The following is a 23,753-nucleotide window of genomic DNA, read 5'->3' as shown; positions in this document are numbered from 1 at the left end:
AACTGGCATTTTCCAGTCCTGTGGCCATTGTTTACTTTTCCAAATTTGCTGGCATAAGAAGTGTAGCACTTTCACAGCAACATCCTTTAGGATATTAAATAGCTCAACTGGAATTCCATGACCTCCACTAGCTTTGTTCATAGTAGTGTTTCCTAATGCACATTTGACTGCATATTCCAGGATGTCTGACCCTAGGTAAGTGACTACACCACTGTGGCTATCTGGATCAAGATCAAGTTCAGTGGCTCAGTCATAACTGACTCTTTGCAACACCATGGACTGCAACATGCCAGACTTCCCTGTCCATTACCAACTTCTGGAGTTTCCTCAAACTCAGTTCCATCAAGTCAGTGATGCCATCACACCATCTCATCCTCTGTCAACACCTTCTCCTCCCACCTTCAATCTTTCCCAGCATCAGAGTCTTTTCCGAAGAAGCAGTTCTTCGCATCAGGTGGCCAAATTACTGGAGCTTCAGGTTAGCATCAGTCCTTCCAATGAATATTCAGGACTGATTTCATTAAGGATTGACTGCGTTGATCTCCTTGCAGTCCAAGGGACTCTCAAGAGTATTCTCCAATACCACAGTTCAAAAGCATCAATTCTTTGGTGCTCACGTTATGTTATACTCCAGCTGTAACATCCATGCAAGACAACCAGAAAAAGCATAACTTTGACTATATGGACATTTGTCAGCAAAGAAATGTCTCTACCTTTAATGTCTCTGGTGGAAAAGGTCAGTTTTAGTTCCAGTGCCAAAGAAAGGCAATGCCAAAAATGTTCAAACTACTGCAGAGTTGCACTCATCTCACACTCTAGAAAAGTAATGCTCAAAATTCTCCAAGCCAGGATTCAACAGTACATGAACTGTGAACTTCCAGATGTTCAAGCTGGATTTAGAAAAGGCAGAGGAACCAAAGATCAAAGATCAAATTTCCATAAACAAGGTGAAAAGAAAGCCTTCAGAATGGGAGAAATAATAGCAAATGAAGCAACTGACAAAGAATTAATCTCAAAAATATACAAGCAACTCCTGCAGCTCAATTTCAGAAAAATAAATTACCAAATCAAAAAATAGGTCAAAGAATTAAACAGACATTTCTCCAAAGAAGACATACAGATGGCTAACAAACACACGAAAAGATGCTCAACATCACTCATTATCAGAGAAATGCAAATCAAAACCACAACGAGGTACCATTTCATGCCAATCAGAATGGCTGCTACCCAAAAGTCTACAAGCAATAAATGCTGGAGAGGGTGCAGAGAAAAGGGAACCCTCTTACACTGTTGGTGGGAATGCAAACTAGTACAGCCACTATGGAGAATAGTGTGGAGATTCCTTGAAAAACTGGAAATAGAACTACCATATGACCCAGAAATCATGCTGCTGGGCATACACACTGACAAAACCAGAATTGAAAGAGACACATATACCATAATGTTCATTTCAGCATTGTTTATAATAGCCACGACATGGAAGCAACCTAGATGTCCATCAGCAGACGAATGGATAAGAAAGCTGTGGTACATATACACAATGGAGTATTACTCAGCCATTAAAAAGAATACATTTGAATCAGTTCTAATGAAGTGGATGAAACTAGGGCCTATTATACAGAGTGAAGTAAGCCAGAAAGAAAAACATCAATACAGTATACCAATGCATATATATAGAATTTATAAAGAAAGTAATGATAACCCTGTATGCGAGACAGCAGAAGAGACACAGATGTATAAAACAGTTTTTTGGACTCTGTGGGAGGGGGCGAGGGTGGGATGATTTGGAAGAATGGCATTGAAACATGTATAATATCATATGGGAAATGAATCGCCAGTCCAGGTTTGATGCATGATACAGGATGCTCGGGTCTGGTGCACTGGGATGACCTAGAGGGATGGTATGGGGAGGGAGATGGGAGGGGGGTTCAGGATGGGGAACATGTGTACACCCGTGGCAGATTGATGTTGATGTATGACAAAACCAATACAATATTGTAAAAAAAAAAAAAAAAATCAAATTTCCAACATCTGTTGGATCATCAAAAATGAAAAAGAGTTCCAGGAAATCATCTATTTCTGCTTTATTGATTATGCCAAACCCAAAGCTTTTCACTGTGTGGATCACAACAACTGTGGAAAATTCTTAAAAATATGTAAATACCAGAATACCTCACCTGCCTCCTGATATATCTGTATGCAGGTCAAGAAGCAATAGTTAGAACCAGACATGGAACAACAGAATGGTTCCAAATTGGGAAAAGACTGTATGTCAAGACTGTGTATTGTACCCTGCTTATTTAACTTATATGCAGAGTACATCATGAAGAATGCCAGGCTGGATGAAGCTGGAATCAATATTGAATATCAATAACCTCAGATACATAGGTGACACCACCCTTATGGCAGAAAGAGAAGAAGAACTAAAGAGGCTCTTGATGAAAGTGAAAGAGGAGAGTGAAAAATTTGTCTTAAATCTCAACATTCAGAAAACAAAGATCATGGCTTCTGGGCCCATCCACTTCCTTGCAAATAGATGGGGAAACAATGGAAACAGTGAGAGACTTTATTTGTTTCGACTTCAAAATCACTACAGATGGTGACTGCAGCCATTAAATTAAAAGACACTGGCTTCTTTGAAGATAAGTTAAGACCGACCTAGAAAAAGTTTGCTAGTGTGTGAGATGAGTGTGAGATGAGGGCAATTGTGTGGTATTTAGAGCATTCTTTGGCATTGCCTTTATTTGGGATTGGAATGAAAACTGACCTTTTCCAGTCCTGTGGCCACTGCTGAGTTTTTCAAATTTGCTGGCCTATTGAGTACAGCACTTTCACAGCATCATCTATTAGGATTTGAAATAGCTCAGCTTGAATTCCATCACCTCCACCAGCTTTGTTTGTAGTGATGCTTCTTAAGGCCCACTTGACTTTGCATTCCAGGATCTCTGGCTCTAGTTGAGTGATCATACCATTATGGTTACCTAGGTCATGAAGATCTTTTTTGTATAGTTCTTCTTTGTATTCTTGCCACTTCTTAATATCTTCTGCTTCTGTTAAGTTCATAGTGTTTTTGTGCTTTACTGTGCCTATATTTGGAGAAGACAATGGCACCCCACTCTAGTACTCTTGCCTGGAAAATCCTATGGATGGTGGAGCCTGGTAGGCTGCAGTCCATGGGGTCGCTAAGAGTCGGACATGACTGAGTGACTTCACTTTCACTTTTCCCTTTCACGCAATGGAGAAGGAAATGACATCCCACTCCAGTGTTCTTGCCTAGAGAATCCCAGGGACGGGGGAGCCTGGTGGGCTTCGGTCTATGGGGTCGCACAGAGTCAGACACGACTGAAGTGACTTAGCAGCAGCAGTGCCCATATTTGCATGATATATACCCTTGGTATCTCTAATTTTCTTGAAGAGAGCTCTAATATTTCCATTCTATTGTTTTCCTCTGTTTCATTACATTGATCACTGAGGAAGGCTTTCTTAGCCTTCCTTGCTGTTCTTTGGAACTCTGCATCATATGGGTATATCTTTCCTTTTCTCCTTTGCCTTTTGCTTTCTTCTTTTCTCAGCTATTTGTAAGGCCTCTTCAGACAACCATTTTGCCATTTTGCATTTCTCTTTCTTGGGGATGGTCTTTATCACTGCCTCCTGTACAATGTTCCGAACCTCTGTCCATAGTTCTTCAGGCACTCTGTCTATCAGATCTAATATCTTGAATCTATTTATCACTTCCACTGTATAATTATAAAGTATTTGATTTAGCAAGGTCTTAAGACTCCCTTGGACTGCAAGGAGATCCAAACAGTCCATCCTAAAGGAATCCAATCCTGAATATTCTTTGGAAGGACTGATGCTGAAGCTGAAACTCCAATAGTTTGGTGACCTAATGTGAAAAACAACTCATTTGAAAAGACCTTGATGCTGGGAGAAGGGGACAACAGAGGATGAGATTGGTTGGATGGAATCACTGACTTAATGGACATGAGTCTGTGTAAACTCCATGAGCTGGTGATGGATAGGGAGGCCTGGTGTGTTACAATCCATGGGGTCACAAAGAGTCGGACATGACTGACAAACTGAACTGAACTGAATTCTGTAGCGGTTTTCCCTACGTTCTTCAATTTAAGTCTGCATTTTGCAATAAGAAGTTCATCATCTGAGCCACAGTCATCTCCCAGTCTTATTCTTGTTACTGTATAGAGTTTCTCCATCTTTGTCTGCAAAGAATAAAATCAATCTGATTTCAGTATTGACTATCTGGTGATGCCCATGTGTAGAGTCATCCCTTGTGTTGTTAGAAGATGGTGTTTGTTATGGCCTGTACATTCTTGGCAAAACTCTGTTAGCCTTTGCTCTGATTCATTTTGTACACCAAGGCCAAATTGGCCTGTTATTCCAGGTATCTCTTGACTTCCTACTTTGGTATTCCAGTCCCCTCTATTGAATAGGACACCTTTGGGGGTGTTATTTCTAGAAGGTCTTGGAGATCTTCATAGAACCATTCAACTTCAGCTTCTTTAGCATTACTAGTCAGAGCATAGACTTGAATTATGATATCAAATGGTTTTCCTTGGAAACAAACAGAGATCATTTTGTCATTTTTGAGACTGCATCCAAGCACTGAATTTCAGACTCTATTGCTGACTATGAGGACTACAGCATTTTTTTCCCAAAGGATTCTTGCCCACAGTAGTAGATATAATGGTCTTCTGAATTAAATTGCCCATTCCAGTCTATTTTAATTCATTGATTCCTTCATTGTCGATGTTCACTCTTGCCATTTTCTGTTTGACCACTATCAGTTTAACTTAATTCATGGATCTTAATGATTCTGGGTCATTAAGATTTTTTTTTTTAATAATCCTTCTGTGAATTATTGCCAACTCTTCTTAATATCTTCTGCTTCAAGTTCCCTACACTTCTGTCCTTTATTGTGGCTATCTTTGCATGAAATAGTCTGTTGATATCTCCAGTTTTCTTGTGAGATCTCTAATCTTTCCCATTCTATTGTTTTCTTCTATTTTTTTGCATTGTCTGGAACTCTGAATTCAGTTCAGTATATATTTCCTTTTCTCTTTTGCCTTTCACTTCTCACCTTTCCTCAGCTATTTTTCAGCTCCAGGTCTTGTTTTTTTTTTAATTTAATTATATAGAGCTTCTCCATCTTCGACTGCAAATAATATAATCAACTTGATTTCAGTATTGACCATCTGCTGATGTCCATGTGTAGAGTTGTCTGTTATGTTGTTGGAAGAATCTGTTTGCTCTTAGCTGTGTGTTCTCTTGGCAAAATACTTTTAACCTTTTTCATGTTTTATTTCGTAGTTCAAGGCAAAACTTGTCTTTTACTGCAGGTATCTCTTAACTTCCTACTTTTTTTCTTAAATTTATTGCCTACTAACTCCAATGTTTATATCATTTGTACATATGTGTCTATTTTCCTGTCCTCTCAGTTATTGGTTGTGTATTATTCTCTTTCACCGGAGAAGGCAATGGCACCCCACTCCAGTACTCTTGCCTGGAAAATCCCATGGACAGAGGAGCCTGGTAGGCTGCAGTCCATGGGGTCGCTAAGAGTCAGACACAACTGAGCGACTTCACTTTCACTTTTCACTTTTTCACTTTCATACTCCAGTGTTTGAGAATCCCAGGGAAACACAGAGTCACACATCTAAATTCCATATATGTGCGTTCCAGTGTTTTTGCCTGGAGAATCCTGTATAATAGGACAGTTTCATCCACTCATTAGAACTGATTCAAACAACTTTTTAATGGCGACTCCATTGTGTATATTAGCGACTTAGTAGCAGCAGCAGCATTATTCTCTTTCACATGTCCAGTGATTTTTTTTTTTAATGTGTGGAAATATGTGGTATGTAAACCAAAACTGTACTGCCTTCCTCTTTTCCTCTACTTCTCAAATAGTTAATCTGAGTTAGGAATGAGACAAGATTTCTATAAAATGAAGTTTATCTCTGGTTTTCTTCTAGGATATGACCATCCTAGGTCTCTAGGATGGTAGCCCAACAGTTTCTACCTTGTTACCACTAAAATAAAATAATTATTCTAGGTCTAGATCTTTTTCTCAGATTTTTCATTTCAATATCTCATGGAGTTCTCAGCAATCTCTATCTTCTGAGTCCTTCAAAAAATTGTGGGAGTTTTAGCTTTTACTTAGAGAGTTCCCCATCCAGCTCTCCATTTTCTTCCCATAAAACTTCAGAAATTGGCAACTATCTTGACAAATGGGTCAACAATTTTCTTGAGAAAGTTCTAAGTTAATGAAGTACCACAAGTCTTTAGGGCACCTCACTCTATCTTCTGGATATATTTACTAATATATTTTTGAAGTCTTCTCTTCCAAACAGCTTTAAGATCTTACAGTTGTCCAGAAAAGAAGGCCAGCAGTGTGTTTGAGGAAGATTTTTTTTTTTCCTAAGTACTGGAAGACAACAGGAGATTCATTTTGATTTATAGAAGCATTCAGTGTCCCATAGGAATCTTGAGTTCAGTAAACATCCTCTAGGGAAAAGAGACTGTGTGTTTGAGTTTCCTCATTTTAAACTGGTCACATTAACCATAAACAACCTCTATAAAGTGTTATTGGTTTCTCTTTCTCCCAAGCAGATCTTTTTCTAATTGAGACCACCCCTGAGTCCCGATCCAATATCAGCAAAAACCCCAGGAAAAAGGTCAGCACATCATTCCTCCTGGAGATTTCATTCATCTATTACCTATTGCTTCCACAGTTCTTTGTTGAATGACAATAGGATTTTTCTCTTAATGAACCAGACTTTTTCTGTGTCACTGGGATCATCAACACTTCTACACACCAATGAGAAGTGATTTTTTTTTAATGGAATCTTTTTTGTTTGTTTGTTTGTTTGTTTCCTCTTGAGGATCTATTTGCAGCATTTGATTTTAAGTTCGTGGAAAAAAAAAAACAACTTTTTTTTTTTTTAATTTGAGGGTTAAGTAGCTATTTCACAGTTGCCTACAATTGTTCATTTTACTTTTTTATTTATTGTATTTTTATCTTTTTTAGGTCTTTACTTTCAGTCCTCAGCTAAGCAGAAATATTTCTGTGTGTTAACAATGAATCAACTTAAAACTTTTGACTTATAAACTGTTTCTTTCTATCTGGACTGTAAAAAACATCTACTTTGGAGATTCCGTTCCATATTCTGAAAGTCATATAAATGTTCTGGGGCATACAAATTCAGTTTTCAGATGGAGATAAAGGATACACTATTCCATTCCTTGATGTAGAGAACTAAATATTTTACAAATTGCTTTCACTACTTTTTTGTGTGCTTTCTCTAAATTTGACTTGTTCCTGAGCTCCAAGTCTACATTTCTGAATGTTCCTTAATTTTACCCAAATATCCTAACATTGCCTTAAACTCTATATTAGTCATATTACATAAATTACATATCACCTTTATTTCCAACCTTGTTTACTTCCCCAAACATTAGCAATATTAAAAGTAACAACAACAACATATTTTCTGATCCTTAGCTAGCCCCCCCCACCACCTTCCCCAAAGCATAGGTTGGATCCTGACTTCATCTTTGATTTCTATCTTCTCTATCTCCCTATATTCAGTTATTATACTGCGAGCATGCGAAGTTGCTTCAGTCATGTCCAACTCTGTGTGACACTATGGACTGTAGCCTGCCAGACTCCTCTGTCCATGGAACTCCCCAGGCAAGATTATTGGAGTGGGTTGCCATGTCCTCCTCTAGGGAATCTTCTCCACCAGGGCTCAAAACTGCATCTCTACATCTCCTGCATTAAGGTGAATTCTTTACCACTGAGCCACCAAGGAAGCCCCATATTCAAACATAGGTGAGATCTATCCCTATACTTTTTAACAGCTCCCAGCCTGCTAAAATATTAATTGGGACTTCATCAATATTGGGACTAAAGTATTTTACTAGCTATTAACTTATTTTTTAACCTTAGTCTTTCTTCCCCCTCCAAACTTTTAATCTTCTACAAAATTATGTATCTGAAGATCATAGTTGATCATTAAAAGAACATTTCTCTCAGTTGGTCTTACTCTGGCTCAAGTCCAAACTATGTCCTCAAATTTTCTTTTCCAAAGTGTTTATCTCAGTGTTCCTTTCCCTTCATCTTATGCTCCATCCATTTGAAATTTTGATGTTTCTACTCTGGGCCCCATGACTTTCAGATCAGTTAAGTTCAGTCGCTCAGTCGTGTCAGACTCTGCAATCCCATGGACTGCAGCATGCCAGGCCTCCCTGTCCATCACCAACTCCAGGAGTTCACTCAAACTCATGTCCATCGAGTCGGTGATGCCATCCAGCCATCTCATCCTCTGTCATCCCTTTCTCTTCCTGCCTTCAATCTCTCCCAGCATCAGGGTTTTTCCAGTATGTCAACAGTTTGCATGAGGTGGCCAAAGTATTGGAGTTTCAGCTTCAGCATCAGTCCTTCCAATGAACCCTCAGGACTGATCTCCTTTAGAATGGACTGGTTGGATCTCCTTGCAGTCCAAGGGACTCTCAAGAGTCTTCTCCAACACCACAGTTCAAAAGCATCAATTCTTCAGCTCTCAGCTTTCTTCACAGTAAAACTCTCACATCCATACATGACCACTGGAAAAACCATAGCCTTGACTAGATGGACCTTGTTGGCAAAGTAATGTTTCTGCTTTTGAATATGCTGTCTAGGTTGGTCATAACTTTCCTTCCAAGGAGTAAGCATCTTTTAATTTCATGGCTGCAATCACCATCTGCAGTGATTTTGGAGCCCCCCAAAATAAAGTCTGACAGTGTTTCCACTGTTTACCCATCTATTTCCCATGAAGTGATGTGACCGGATGCCATGATCTTAGTTTTCTGAATGTTGAGGTTTAAGCCAACTTTTTCACTCTCCTCTTTCACTTTCATCAAGAGGCTTTTGAGTTCCTCTTCACTTTCTGCCATAAGGCTGGTGTCATCTGCATATCTGAGGTTATTGATATTTCTCCCAGCAATCTTGATTCCAGCTTGTGCTTCTTCCAGCCCAGCATTTCTCATGATGTACTCTGCATAGAAGTTAAATAAACAGGGTGACAATATACAGCCTTGACGAACTCCTTTTCCTATTTGGAACCTGTCTGTTGTTCCATGTCCAGTTCTAACTGTTGCTTCCTGACCTGCATACAAATTTCTCAAGAGGCAGATCAGGTGGTCTGGTATTCCCATCTCTTTCAGAATTTTCCACAGTTTACTGTGATCCACACAGTCAAAGTTTTTGGCATAGTCAATAAAGCAGAAATAGATGTTTTTCTGGAACTCTTTTGCTTTTTTGATGATCCAGCAGATGTTGGCAATTTGATCTCTGGTTCCTCTGCCCTTTCTAAAACCATGCCTTTAGGCCACAATATAGATAATCATGTGATCTTGCTACTTGAAAAATTATTCCCACTACCTCTTTATCTAGCTTTCCCTCAATCACAGATTCTTATTCTACACAATTTTCAGTATTCCACTTGAATTCTTCTCTATGTAGTTTTTCTGATTTACCCCCTCTGAATCCCTAGAGTTTAAAATTACCATGGTAATGTAGCCATACTTCTCTGAAAGGACTTATATGGCTATCCAATATTAATTCTCTAGCTTATTTTCTATACTAGACCTTAAACATCCAGTGACAAAATAACAAAATCATAAAAATACTAAATAAATCTCTTTTAAAACATTTCACTGATTGGAAAAAGAACATAAAGGAATTGTTGAAGTTTCAGAAAAGCATTGTACTCATTTGCTGGGGCTATCATAGTAAAATGCCACAGAATGGCAGCCTAAATGATAGAAATTCATTTTCTCAGAGTTCTGGAAATTGAAGTCCAAATCAAGCTTCTGACAGATTTGGTTTTTCTGAGTCCTCAGTGCTTGGTTTGCAGATGACCATTTTCTTGTTGTGTCCTCACATGACCTGTGCACCAATCCCTGTTTTCTCTTCCTGGTCTTATAAAGGCACCGATTCTGTCAGATGGAAACTCCACTCTTATGACCTCATTTAGAATTAGTTACCTCTTTAAAGGACATGTCTCCAAACACTGAAAACAGTTACTTTCTGAGGTATACTTGAAAGTAGCAGGTCAATATATGAATTCTGAGTAGACACAACTCAATCCATAAGAGCTATTAAAAAAATATCATATGCAATCTCATTATAAAAAGATAAGTTTATCCATTATAAGTTTTCTGTATTAAACAGTCTCATATTTGAATTTTGTGTGTAAATCACATGATGCTCTTATACCACATTTCATATGGAGATTACAAATTGGAAGATAACTTTTTTGAGAGCTATTAAAATATTTTTCAAATTGATCTGAAGAAATATTCTTATCATTTTATTTCCACACAAGCAATGAGTAACTGATATTAATTATTACAATTTTTAACTCTTCTTGGTTAACTGATGAGGAAAATGGTATTTTGTACTAACTTTAACTCATTTACTTAATATAATGCTGTTTTATTAATTTATTCAACAAATATTTATAAATGTCTATTATATTCCTGTTACCCTGCAGGAACTCAAGATTCTATGGGGACAAAACAGATGATATTTCCTGGTCTCCAGAAACGTAAATCTAGGATAGCAAAGAAAAAGAAAAAAAAAAAAATAACATGACACAAAAAAATGGTTTTGTAAATATAAAGAATAATGCATATAGCACAGTGTTAGGAAAATGTATAAGCTAGAGGCTTAACCTAATTACCAGGTGAGTGTAATTCTCCCTGAAGAATATTTATTCTTGTTAATCGGTTATTTAAATTTATTATTTTGTGAACTAGCTTTTTAATTCTTTTGCCTATTTTTCATGTTTGTCTTTTTCTAATTAGCCACATTAAAGAAAATGTAAAAGCCAGATCCAAGCACAATACCATAATCCAAAGCTAAGGCTGAATTTTTTATTATGAATTGTTTTATGAATTGTTTTCAGTTCAATGCATAAATCGGGAAAGGCAATTGGCAACCAGTCCAGTACTCTTGCCTGGAAAATCCCATGGATGGAGCAGCCTGGCAGGCTGCAGTCCTTGGCGTTGCGAAGAGTCGGACACGACTGAGCAGCTTCACTTTCACTTTTCACTTTTCACTTTCATGCATTGGAGAAGGAAATGGCAACCCACTCCAGTGTTCTTGCCTGGAGAATCCCAGGGACGGGGAAGCCTGGTGGGCTGCCGTCTATGGTGTCGCACAGTCGGAGACTACTGAAGCGACTTAGCAGCAGCAATTCCCATATTTGTATGAATATTACTGTAATATGGTAATATAATTTTGAACTCTGTTCTTTCTCTAATATGAATAATCTGTAATTATTTACTCTAACTATTTCTCCATAGCTTCTATTTTCTGTCTTTCTAACAGACTGTAAGTACAAGAGTACATAGATCTTTTCTATCTCATTATATTTATTATTAATGCTTAGCACAAGTAGGTTATTACTAAGGTATTAATTGGATAATAAAGCATAAGTATCAGCTTTAAATGTGTTTATTTTTTATTGAAGGATAGTTGATTTACAGAATTTTGCTATTTTCTGTCAAACCTTAACGTGAATCAACCATAGGTATACATATATCCCCTTCCTTTGAAACCTCCCGCCCATGTCCCTCCCCGTTCCATCCCTCTAGGTTGATACAGAGCCCCTGTTTGAGTTTCCTGAGCCATACAACAAATTCCCATTGGCTATCTATTTTGCATATGGTAATGTAAGTTTCCATGTTACTCTTTCCATCCATCTCACCTTCACTTGCCTTCTCTCCGTGTCCGTAAGTCTATTGTCTGTTTCTCCATTGCTGCCCTGTAAATAAATTCTTCAGTAACACTTTTCTAGATTCCGTATATATGCATTAGAATATGATATTTATCTTTCTCTTTCTGACTGACTTCAATGTGTATAAAAGCTTCTAGTTTCATTCACCTTAGAACAGACTCAAAAGTGTGTCTTTTTATATCTGAGTAATATTCCATTGTGTATATGTACCACAACTCTCTTTTCCAAACATCTGTCGATAGACATATAGGTTGCTCCAGTGTTCTAGCTATCGTAAATGGTGCTGCAATGAAAAATGGGATACATGTGTCTTTTTCAATTTTGGATTCCTCAGGGTATATGCCTAGGAGTGGGATTGCTGGGTCTTTGCTGGTTTTCACTCCTAGTTTTTTAAGGAGTCTCCATATTGTCTTCCATAGTGGCTGGGTCAATTTGTATTTCCACCAAGAGTGCCATAGCATTCCCTTTTCTCCACACCTTCTCCAGTGTTTATTGTTGGTAGACTTTTTGATGATGGCCATTCTGAAGGGTGTGAGGTGATACCTCATTGTCGTTTTGATTTGCATTTCTCTACTAGTGAGTGATGTTGAGCATCTTTTCACGTGTTTGTATGTCTTCTTTGGAGAAATATCTGTTTAGGTCTTTTCCCCACTTTTAGATTTGGTTGTTTGCTTTTCTAGTTGTATGAGTTGTACGAGCTACTTAGTTTTTTTTTTTAATTAATCCTTTGCCAGTTGTTTCATTTTTTATTATTTTCTCCCATCCTGAGGGCTGTCTTTATACCTTGCTTATAATTTCCTTTGCTGTGCAAAAGCTTTTAAGTTTAATCAGGTCCCACTTATTTATTTTGTTTTTATTACCATTAATCCAGGAGGTGGGTCATAGAGGATCTTGCTTTGATTTATGTCATTGAGTGTTCTGCCTATGTTTTCCTCTAGGAGTTTTATAGTTTCTGGTCTTAAATTTAGATCTTTAATTCATTTTGAGTTTATCTTTGTGTGTGGTGTTATAAGTGTTCTAATTTCATTCTTTTACATGTAGCTGTCCAGTTTTCCCAGTACCATTTACTGAAGAGGCTATCTTTGCCCCATTGTATAGTCTTGCCTCTTTTGTCAAAAATAAGTTACCCATAGGTGCATACATTCATTTCTGGGCTTTCTATCTTGTTCCATTGGTCTATGTTTCTGTTTGTGTGCCAGTACCATCCTGGCACAGTATGGTACTTGATGATTGTAGCTTTGTAGTATAACCTGAAGTCAGGACGGTTGATTCTTCCAATTTCATTCTTCTTTCTCCAGCCTGTTTTGGCTCATTGGATTCTTAGTGTTTCCATATGAATTTTAAAATGTCTTGTTCTAGACTTGTGAGAAATGCCATTTGTAATTTGATAGGGATCACATTAAATCTGAATTTGGCAAAAAGGAGTTCATGGTCTGAGCCACAGTCAGCTCCTGGTCTTGTTTTTTTCTGACTGTATAGACCTTCTCCATCTTTGACTGCAAAGAATATAATCAATCTGATTTCGGTGTTGACCATCTGGTGATGTCCATGTATAGAGCTTTCACTTGTGTTGTTGGAAGAGGGTGTTTGTTATGACCAGTGCATTTTCTTGGCAAAACTTTATTAGTCTTTGCCCTGCTTCATTCCGTATTCCAAGGCCAAATTTGCCTGTTACTCCAGGTGTTTCTTGACTTCCTACTTTTGCATTCCAGTCCCCTATAATGAAAAAGACATCTTTTTTGGGTGTTAGTTCTAAAAGGTCTTGTAGGTCTTCATAGAACCATTCAACTTCAGCTTCTTCAGCATTACTGGTTGGGGCATAGACTTGGATTACTGTGCTATTGAATGGTTTGCCTTGGAAACGAACAGAGATCATTCTGTCATTTTGGAGATTGCATCCAAGTACTGCATTTTGGACTCTTTTGTTGACCATGATGGCTACTCCATTTCTTCTAAGGGATTCCTGCCCACAGTCATATATATAATGGTCATCTGAGTTAAATTCACCCATTTTGGTCCATTTCAGGTCGCTGATTCCTAGAATGTTGACATTCACTCTTGCCATCTCTTGTTTGACCATTTCCAATTTGCCTTGATTCATGGACCTGACATTCCAGGTTCCTATGCAATATTGCTCTTTACAGCATCGGACCTTGCTTCTATCACCAGTCACATCCACAGCTGGGTATTCTTTTTGCTTTGGCTCCACCCCTTCATTCTTTCTGGAGTTATTTCTCCACTGATCTCCAGTAGCATATTGGGCACCTACTGACCTAGGGAGTTTCTCTTTCAGTGTCCTATCATTTTGCCTTTTCATACTGTTCATGGGGTGTTCAAGGCAAGAATACTGAAGTGGTTTGCCATTCCCTTCTCCAGTGGAAAGAAAGGCAACGCCAAAGAATGCTCAAACTATTGCACAATTACACTCATCTCACACGCTAGTAAAGTAATGCTCAAAATTCTCCAAGCCAGGCTTCAGCAATATGTCAACCGTGAACTTCCTGATGTTCAAGCTGGTTTTAGAAAGGGCAGAGGAACCAGAAATCAAGTTTCCAACATCTGTTGGATCATGGAAAAAGCAAGAGAGTTCCAGAAAAACATCTATTTCTGCTTTATTGACTATGCCAAAAACTTTGACTGTGTGGATCACAATAAACTGTGGAAAATTCTGAAAGAGATGGGAATACCAGACCACCTGATCTGCCTCTTGAGAAATTTGTATGCAGGTCAGGAAGCAACAGTTAGAACTGGACATGGAACAACAGACAGGTTCCAAATAGGAAAAGGAGTTCGTCAAGGCTGTATATTGTCACCCTGTTTATTTAACGTCTATGCAGAGTACATCATGAGAAACTCTGGACTGGATGAAACACAAGCTGGAATCAAGATTGCCAGGAGAAATATCAATAACCTCAGATATGCAGATGACACCAGCCTTATGGCAGAAAGTGAAGAGGAACTCAAAAGCCTCTTGATGAAAGTGAAAGTGGAGAGTGAAAAAGTTGGCTTAAAGCTCAACATTCAGAAAATGAAGATCATGGCATCTGGTCCCATTAGTTCATGGGAAATAGATGGGGAAACAGTGGAAACACTGTCAGACTTTATTTTTCTGGGCTCCAAAATCACTACAGATGGTGACTGCAGCCATGAAATTAAAAAACGCTTACTTTGTGGAAGGAAGGTTATGACCAACCTAGACAGCATATTCAAAAGCAGAGGCATTACTTTGCCAACAAAGGTTCATCTAGTCAAAGCTATAGTTTTTCCTGTGGTCATGTATGGATGTGAGAGTTGGACTGTGAAGAAGGCTGAGCACTGAAGAATTGATGCTTTTGAACTGTGGTGTTGGAGAAGACTCTTGAGAGTCCCTTGGACTGCAAGGAGATCCGACCAGTCTGTTCTGAAGGAGATCAGCCCTGGAATTTCTTTGGAAGGAATGATGCTAAAGCTGAAACTCCATTACTTTGGCCACCTCATGTGAAGAGTTGACTCATTGGAAAAGACTCTGATGCTGGGAGGGATTCGGGGCAAGACGAGAAGGGGACGACAGAGGATTAAATGGCTCATTGGCATCACTGACTCGATGGATGTGAGTCTGAGTGAACTCCAGGAGTTGGTGATGGACAGGGAGGACTGGCGTGCTGCGATTCATGGGGTCGCAAAGAGTCAGACACGACTGAGTGACTGATCTGATCTGATCTGATCTGACACTAAATCTGTACATTGTATTTGGTGGTATAGTCATTTTTACAATATTGATTCTTCTTACCTAGGAACATGGAATATCTCTCCATCTGTTTATGTCATCTTTGATTTCTTTCATTAGAGTCTTATAGATTTATGTGTACATTTCTTTTGTCTTCTTAGCTAAGTTTATTCCTAGATATTTATTCTTTTTGTTGCAATGGTGAATAGGATTGATTCCTTAATTTCTCTTTCAGATTTTTCATTGTTCAGTTCAGTTCAGTCACTCAGTCGTGTCTGACTCTTTGCGACCCCATGAATCGCAGCACACCAGTCCTCCCTGTCCATCACCAACTTCCGGAGTTCACTCAGACTCACGTCCATCGAGTCAGTGATACCATCCAGCCATCTCATCCTCTGTCGTCCCCTTCTCCTCCTGCCCTCAAAGCCTCCCAGCATCAGAGTCTTTTCCAATGAGTCAACTCTTCTCATGAGGTGGCCAAAGTACTGGAGTTTCAGCTTTAGCGTCATTCCTTCCAAAGAAATCCCAGGGCTGATCTCCTTCAGAATGGACTGGTTGGATTTCGTTGCAGTCCAAGGGACTCTCAAGAGTCTTCTCCAACACCACAGTCCAAAAGCATCAATTCTTCGGCGCTCAGCCTTCTTCACAGTTCAACTCTCACATCCATACATGACCACAGGAAAAACCATAGCCTTGACTAGATGGAACTTTGTTGGCCAAGTAATGTCTCTGCTTTTGAATACGCTATCCAGGTTGGTCATAACTTTCCTTCCAAGGAGTAAGCGTCTTTTAATTTCATGGCTGCAGTCACCATCTGTAGTGATTTTGGAGCCCAGAAAAATAAAGTCTGACACTGTTCCACTGTTTCCCCATCTATTTCCCATGAAGTGGTGGGACCGGATGCCATGATCTTCATTTTCTGAATGTTGAGCTGTAAGCCAACTTTTTCACTCTCCACTTTCACTTTCATCAAGAGGCTTTTGAGTTCCTCTTCACTTTCTGCCATAAGGGTGGTGTCATCTGCATATCTGAGGTTATTGATGTTTCTCCTGGCAATCTTGATTCCAGCTTGTGTTTCGTCCAGTCCAGCATTTCTCATGATGTACTCTGCATATAAGTTAAATAAACAGGGTGACAATATACAGCCTTGACGAACTCCTTCAAGCATCTTAGCCCCTCTCAAGTCTCCTGTTATCTGTTCCAAAATAACCTGTCCAAATAATTTTATACCCCAAATCTCTATGTAACTTTTATTAACATAGCTTCTTTTACTTTGATTTCTGTCTTCCACAAATACCAAATACTTTATACTACTTCATTTTCATTGACCTAATCATATCTTCAGAGAAGGCAATGGCACCCCACTCCAGTACTCTTGCCTGGAAAATCCCATGGGCGGAGGAGCCTGGTGGGCTGCAGTCCATGGTGTCCCTAAGAGTCAGACATGACTGAGCGACTTCACTTTCACTTTTCACTTTCATGCATTGGAGAAGGAAATGGCATCCCACTCCAGTGTTCTTGCCTGGAGAATTCCAGGGATGGGGGAGCCTGGTGGGCTGCTGTCTATGGGGTCGCACAGAGTCAGACACAAGTGAAACAACTTAGCAGGTTAACAGCAATCATATCTTACTTATTGTTTTTCAGTACATCACCACAACAAACATTAACATTTCCCCTCTACTAGTATTTAAATGTTTAACCTCTTCATAATAAAATTATTTGTAAAATGAAAGAATCAGTTTGATTAGTTTCTAAGTCCTTGTCTACTCTTTTGAACAATAAAATTAAGTAGAGTATTTATACCAAGCAAGAATTTAGTAGTGTCCCAGTCTTTGAAGGATGGGCAAGGAAAAGGATTCATATGACTAAATACATTGATTTTCTTCATCTTTACATGTGTGACCTTGGGTATGAGCTTGAACTTTCAGGCTCATGTGTAGAGCCTGAAAGTTTAGAGCCTGTGGTCTCTAAAAGCTTTTTCAGCTCCAATGTTTTAGGCTAATAATCTTTGAGATTATCTGCTGGTGTTTATTTGTGTGCTTTCTAGTGTCAAGCTGTATTGATGCATGTTTACAATAACCATTTATTATGTCTCTAATTTATGGCAGTCATATTTTTGTGGCACGGTAGCCTCCTTTCATCAGTTGGGGGATATGTTTTAATAGTCCCAGTACATGTCTGAAACCATGGGTAGTATGAACCATATAAATACCAGTTTTTCCTATACATACATAACTATGATAATATTTAACTTATAAATTAGGCATAGTAAGAGATCAACAATAATACTACTAATACAATAAAACAGAGATAAAAATATAGTGCAGTAAAAGTTATATGAACGTGATCTCATCCCTTCTTGCTCTCCTCCAAAACATCTAATTTTACTGTACTCATCCTTCTTCTCTGATGTTGATGGGAGATGATCCAGTGTCTATATGATGAGATGAAGTGATATAAATGACTTAATCATTGTGACGTACCATTAGGCTACTATTGACCTTCTGATGATAACTCAGAAGAATCGTCTACTTCAGGTGATCCTGGATCTTCAAGCCATGATGATGTCCATGGGTGGAAGTAAAGAGCAGAAAGTGTTCATGGTTTGGGATTCAGGCATGAAGGAGCAGGATAGCATAAGATTTCATCATGATACTCACAAAGGCAAGCAGTTTCAGTTCAGTTCGGTTCAGTCACTCAGTTGTGTCCAACTCTTTGTGATCCCATGGACTGTAGCACTCCAGGCCTCCTTGTCCATCACCAACTCCCAGAGTTTACTCACACTTATGTCCACCAAGTTGGTGATGCCATCCAACCATCTCATTCTCTGGTGTCCTCTTCTCCTCTTGCCTTTAATCTTTCCCAACATCAGGGTCTTTTCCAATGAGTCAGCTCTTCATATCTGGTGGCCAAAGTATTGGAATTTCAGCTTCAGCATCAGTCCTTCCAATGAATATTTAGGACTGACTTCCTTTAGGATGGACTGGTTGGATCTCTGTGCAGACTAAGGGGCTTTCAAGAGTTTTCCTCAACACCACAGTTCAAAAACATCAATTCTTTAGTGCTTAGCTTTCTGTATACTCCAACTCTCACATCCATTCATGACTACTGGAAAAAACAGCCTTGACTAGACAGACCTTTGTTGGCAAAGAAATGTCTCTGGTTTTTAACATGCTGTCTAGGTTGGTTATAACTTTTCTTCCGAGGAGCAAGCATCTTTCAATTTCATGGCTGCAGTCACCATCTGCAGTGATTTTGGAGCCTTAAAAAATAAAGTCTGACACTGTATCCATTGTTTCACCATCTATATACCATGAAGTGATGGGTCCAGATGCTATGATCTTAGCTTTCTGAATGTTGACCTGTAAGCCAAGTTTTTCACTTTCCTCTTTCACTTTCATCAAGAAGCTCTTTAGGTCTTCACTTTCTGCCATAAGGGTGGTGTCATCTACATATCTGAAGTTATTGATATTTCTCCTGGAAATCTTGATTCCAGCTTGTGCTTCATCCAGCTCAGCATTTTGTATGATGTACTATGCATATGTTTAATAACCAGGGTGTCAATATACAGCCTTAGCATACTCCTTTTCCTATTTGGAACCAGTCTGTTGCCTCATGTCCAGTTCTAACTGTTGCTTCCTGATCTGCATATAGATTTCTCAAGAGGCAGGTCAGTTGCCCTGGTATTTCCATCTCTTTAAGAAGTTTCCACAGTTTGTGATGATCCACACAGTTAAAGGCTTTGGCATAGTCAATCAAGCAGAAGTAGATGTTTTTCTGGAACTCTCTTGCTTTTGATTACCCATCAGATGTTGGCAATTTGATCTCCAGTTCCACTGCCTTTACTAAATCCAGCTTGAACATCTGGAAGTTCATGGTTCACGTACTGTTGAAGCCTGTCTTGGAGAATTTTGAGCATTATTTGCTACCATGTGAGATGTGTAGAATTGTGTAGTAGTTTAAACATTCTTTGGCATTGTCTTTCTTTGGGATTGGAATGAAAACTGACATTTTCATTTCATTTCATGTGGCTACTGCTGAGTTTTCCAAATTCGCCAGTATATTGAGTGCAGCACTTTCACAGCATCATCTTTTAGGATTTGAAATAGTTCAACTGGAATTCCATCACCTGCACTAGCTTTGCTTGTAGTGATGCTTTCTAAGACCCACTTGACTTCACATTCCAGGATGTCTGGCTGTAAGTGAGTGATCACATCATTGTGATTCTCAGGGTCATGATGATCTTCTTTGTATAGTTCTTCTGTGTATTCTTGCCACCTTTTCTTAATATCTTCTGCTCTTGTTATGTCTACACTGTTGCTTTCCTTTATTGAGCCCATCTTTGAATGAAATGTTCCCTTGGCATCTCTAATTTTCTTGAAGCGATCTCTACTCTTTCCCATTCTATTGCTTTCCTCTATGTATCCACATTGATTACTGAGGAAGGCTTTCTTATCTCTCCTTGCTATTCTTTGGAACTCTGCATTTAAATAGGTATATCTTTCCTTTTTCTTTTGTCTTTCACTTCTCTTCTTTTCTCAGCTATTTGTATGGCCTCCTCAGACAACCATTTTGCCTTTTCCATTTCTTTTCCTTGGGAATGGTCTTCATCACTGCCTCCTGTACAATGTCAGGAACTTTTATCCATAGTTCTTCAGGCACTCTGTCAGATTGAATCCCTTGAGTCTATTTGTCACTTCCACTGTATAATTGTAAGGGATTTGATTTAGGTCATACCTGAGTGGTCTAGTGGTTTTCCCTACTTTCTTCAATTTAAGTCTGAATTTGACAATAAGGAGTGTATGATCAGAGCCACAGTCATCTCCTGGTCTTTTTTTGCTAACTGTATAGAGCTTCTCCATCTCTGAAGCTTCTTCATCTTGTCTGCATTATCTCCACCTTGGTTTGGCCCAAGGTAAATAACAGGGAGGGAACATAGCCTCATCCATCAACATAAAATTAGATTAAAGATTTACTGAGCATGGCCCTGCCCATCAGAACAAGACCCAGTCTCCCCCTCAGTCAGTCTCTGCTATTAGGAAGCTTCCATAAGCCTCTTATCCTTCTCCATCAGAGGGCAGACAGACTGAAACCACAGTCACAGAAAACTAACCAATCTGATCACAGCCTTATCTAACTCAATGAAACTATGAGTCATGTTGTGTTGGGCCACCCAAGATGGATGGGTCATGGTGGAGAGTTCTGACAAAATGTAGTCCACTGGAGAAGGGAACCACAAAGACTTCAGTATTCTTGACTTCAGTAACCCATGAACCGTATGAAAAAGCAAAAGATAGGACACTGAAAGATGAACTCCCCAGGTCGGTAGGTACCCAATATGCTACTGGAAATCAGTGGAGAAATAACTCCAGAAAGAATGAAGAGATGAAGCCAAAGCAAAAACACCCAGTTGTGGATGTGACTGGTGATGGAAGTAAAGTCCAATGCTGTAAAGAGCAATATTACATAGGAACTTGGAAGTTAGGTCCATGAATCAGGGCAAATTGGAAGTGGTCAAACAGGAAATGCGAAGAGTGAACATCAACATTTTTGGAGTCAGTGAACTAAAATGGACTGAAATGGGTGAATTTAACCTAGATGACCCTTATATCTACTACTGTGGGCAAGAATCCTTTAGAAGAAATGACATAATGATCTCTATATGATGATCTCTGTGCCCTGACCAGCAATGGTAAAGAAGCTGAAGTTGAATGGTTTTATGAAGATCTACAAGACCTTCTAGAACTAACACCCCAAAAAGATGTCCTTTTCATTACATGGGACTGAAATGCAAAAGTAGGAAGTCAAGAAATACCTGGAATAACAGGAAAATGTGACCTTGGAGTTCAGAATGAAACAGGGCAAATGCTAATAAAGTTGTGCCAAGAGAATGCAGGCATTCAGTTTAAAATTTGTAAATTTCTGATCAGCCAAGATGGCAGACTAGGAAGACCCTGAAATCACCTCTTCTCATAGGCATGACAAAATTGCAACTATTTATAGAACCATCAATGAATAAAACAGGAACCTATCAGAAAAGATCTTCTACAACTAAAGACATAAAGAAGGAACAACAATACTGGTAATAGGGGCATAGTCACAATATAGTCAAGCCCCCTACCCCTGAGTGTTTAATCCATAAATGAGAGATTAATTAAAATTGAAGAAGTTTTCCCCAAAGAGTAAGGGAGACTATGCCCCATATCCAGGCTCCCCAGCTTGGGGGGTTCTGCACCAAGGAGACAAGCCCCTGGGCATTTGGCTTTGGAAGTCATCAGGGCTTACTTTAAGAAATCCCAGAGGTCTGTGGGAAATAGAGACTTCTTTCTTAAACTATTATTCACTGAGTTGTGTCTGACTGTTTGCAATCCTGTAGACTATGGGCCAGCAATCTCCTCTGCCTACAGGATTTCCCAGGCAAGAATACTGGAGTGAATTGCCATTCCCTTCTCTAGGGTTATCTTCCTGACTCAGGGATCAAGCCTGGGTCTTCTGCAATGGCAGAGGCAGATTCTTTATCATCTGAGCCATTGCATGCTTCAGGACCCAGAGCAAAAGCAGTAATTGGAAAGGAACCTGAGTCAGACTCATCTGCTGATCTTAGAGGGCCTCCAGAAAGGCAGGTGGTGCCTATAGCTCACTCTGGAACCTAGACAGTAGTGGCAGCCATTTTGGGAAACCTTTCTACCACATTGACAGTGATGCTGGTAAGTGCAATTTTGGAGTCTTTCCTATAGATTTTCAGCCTCCAGATTCAGCCTTGCCCTTGCACAACAGCCTGTAGACACCTTAGGCCAAGCAATTAACTTGGCATCAACACAAACCAACCCACTTGCAGATAGGCTGCTTTAAGAATCCTTGAGCCCACAGCCTCCCCTGGACACAGTCCTGAGCACAAGAGCACCCAGGACTTGGCACCATACACTAATTCACAGGCACTCGTCCCAGGATCCCCACTAGACACAGGCTATAGGCCTCAAGGCCCTATAGCCAGAGAGCTTGGGACTCAGCTCCGCATACCAGTGGGCAGACAACAGACATAGAAAAGCTGGCCCACCTACCAGTGAACCTTCTTGAGCCTCAGGCCATATCTCACTCACCAGCAGGCAGGCAGAAAAAAGCTTCTGGAGGACTACAGTCCTGCAGCCTGTGGATCTAGGCCACCCATAAGCAGGCCAGAATCTGCCCTGGGACAAGTCCGGCTCTGCCACTGCTGTCCAGTGAGCCTGATCTAGTCTCAGGCTCAGTCCACCCACTATATAATGGGTAGACATTAGCCACAGGCCAACTGCAGCCTTGCAGCCTACATATCCAGGCCACCCATGAGCAGGCCAATACCTGCCCTGGGACCAAATGTGCCATGGCCCTGCCCACTATAGGCCAACACAAGCTTTGAAACATCATGGACACCACAGCCAAGTGTGTCAGGAACCGACCACACTCAGCAGTCCCTTGAGTCTGGAAGCCAGGACCAGCTCTGCCCACCAGTAGAACAGTGCTAGCTCCAGGACCTATTTAGATATAAAAGTTTCATGGTAACCACAAACTTAAAATTTACAGTAAATATAAACACAAGAAAAGAAAAAGAAATCCAAACATAATGCTAAAGGTAGTCATCAAACAACAAAAGAAGAAGAAGAAAAAAAAGAATAAAGATTTACAAAAATAACTGAAGCAATTAAGGAAATGGCAAGAAGAACATACATATCAATAGTTATCTTAAATGCAAATGGACTAAATGCTGCAATCAAAACACATAAAGTGGCTGAATAGATGCAAAAACAAAACCTATATATAAGCTGCCTATAAGATACCTCAGATCTAGAGAAACACACAAACTGAAAGTGAGTGAATGGAAAAAAAAAAAATCTATGAAACAGAAATAAAAAGAAATCCAGATTAAGAATATTTTTATCAGACAAAAGAGGCATTAAAATAAAGACGACTACAAGAGACAAAGAAGAACATCAAGAGATCAATCCTAGAAAAAGATATAACAATTGTAAATACATATGCATCCAACAAAGTACCACCTAAATATATAATGAAAATATTGATGAACATAAAGGGAGAAACTGGCAGTTACACAATATCAGTAGGAGACTTTAACATGTCCTTTACATCAATGTACAAATCATTCAAACAGAAAACCCAAAAGGAAACATTGGTTTTAAATGCTATATTAGACTTGATGGACTTTACAGACACATATAGAACATTCTTCTCACATGCACATAGAACAT

This window comes from Bos mutus, chromosome 19 (genome assembly GCF_027580195.1).
Source record: "Bos mutus isolate GX-2022 chromosome 19, NWIPB_WYAK_1.1, whole genome shotgun sequence".
NCBI lineage: Eukaryota > Metazoa > Chordata > Mammalia > Artiodactyla > Bovidae > Bos > Bos mutus.
Note: the sequence above shows the minus strand (reverse complement) of the source record.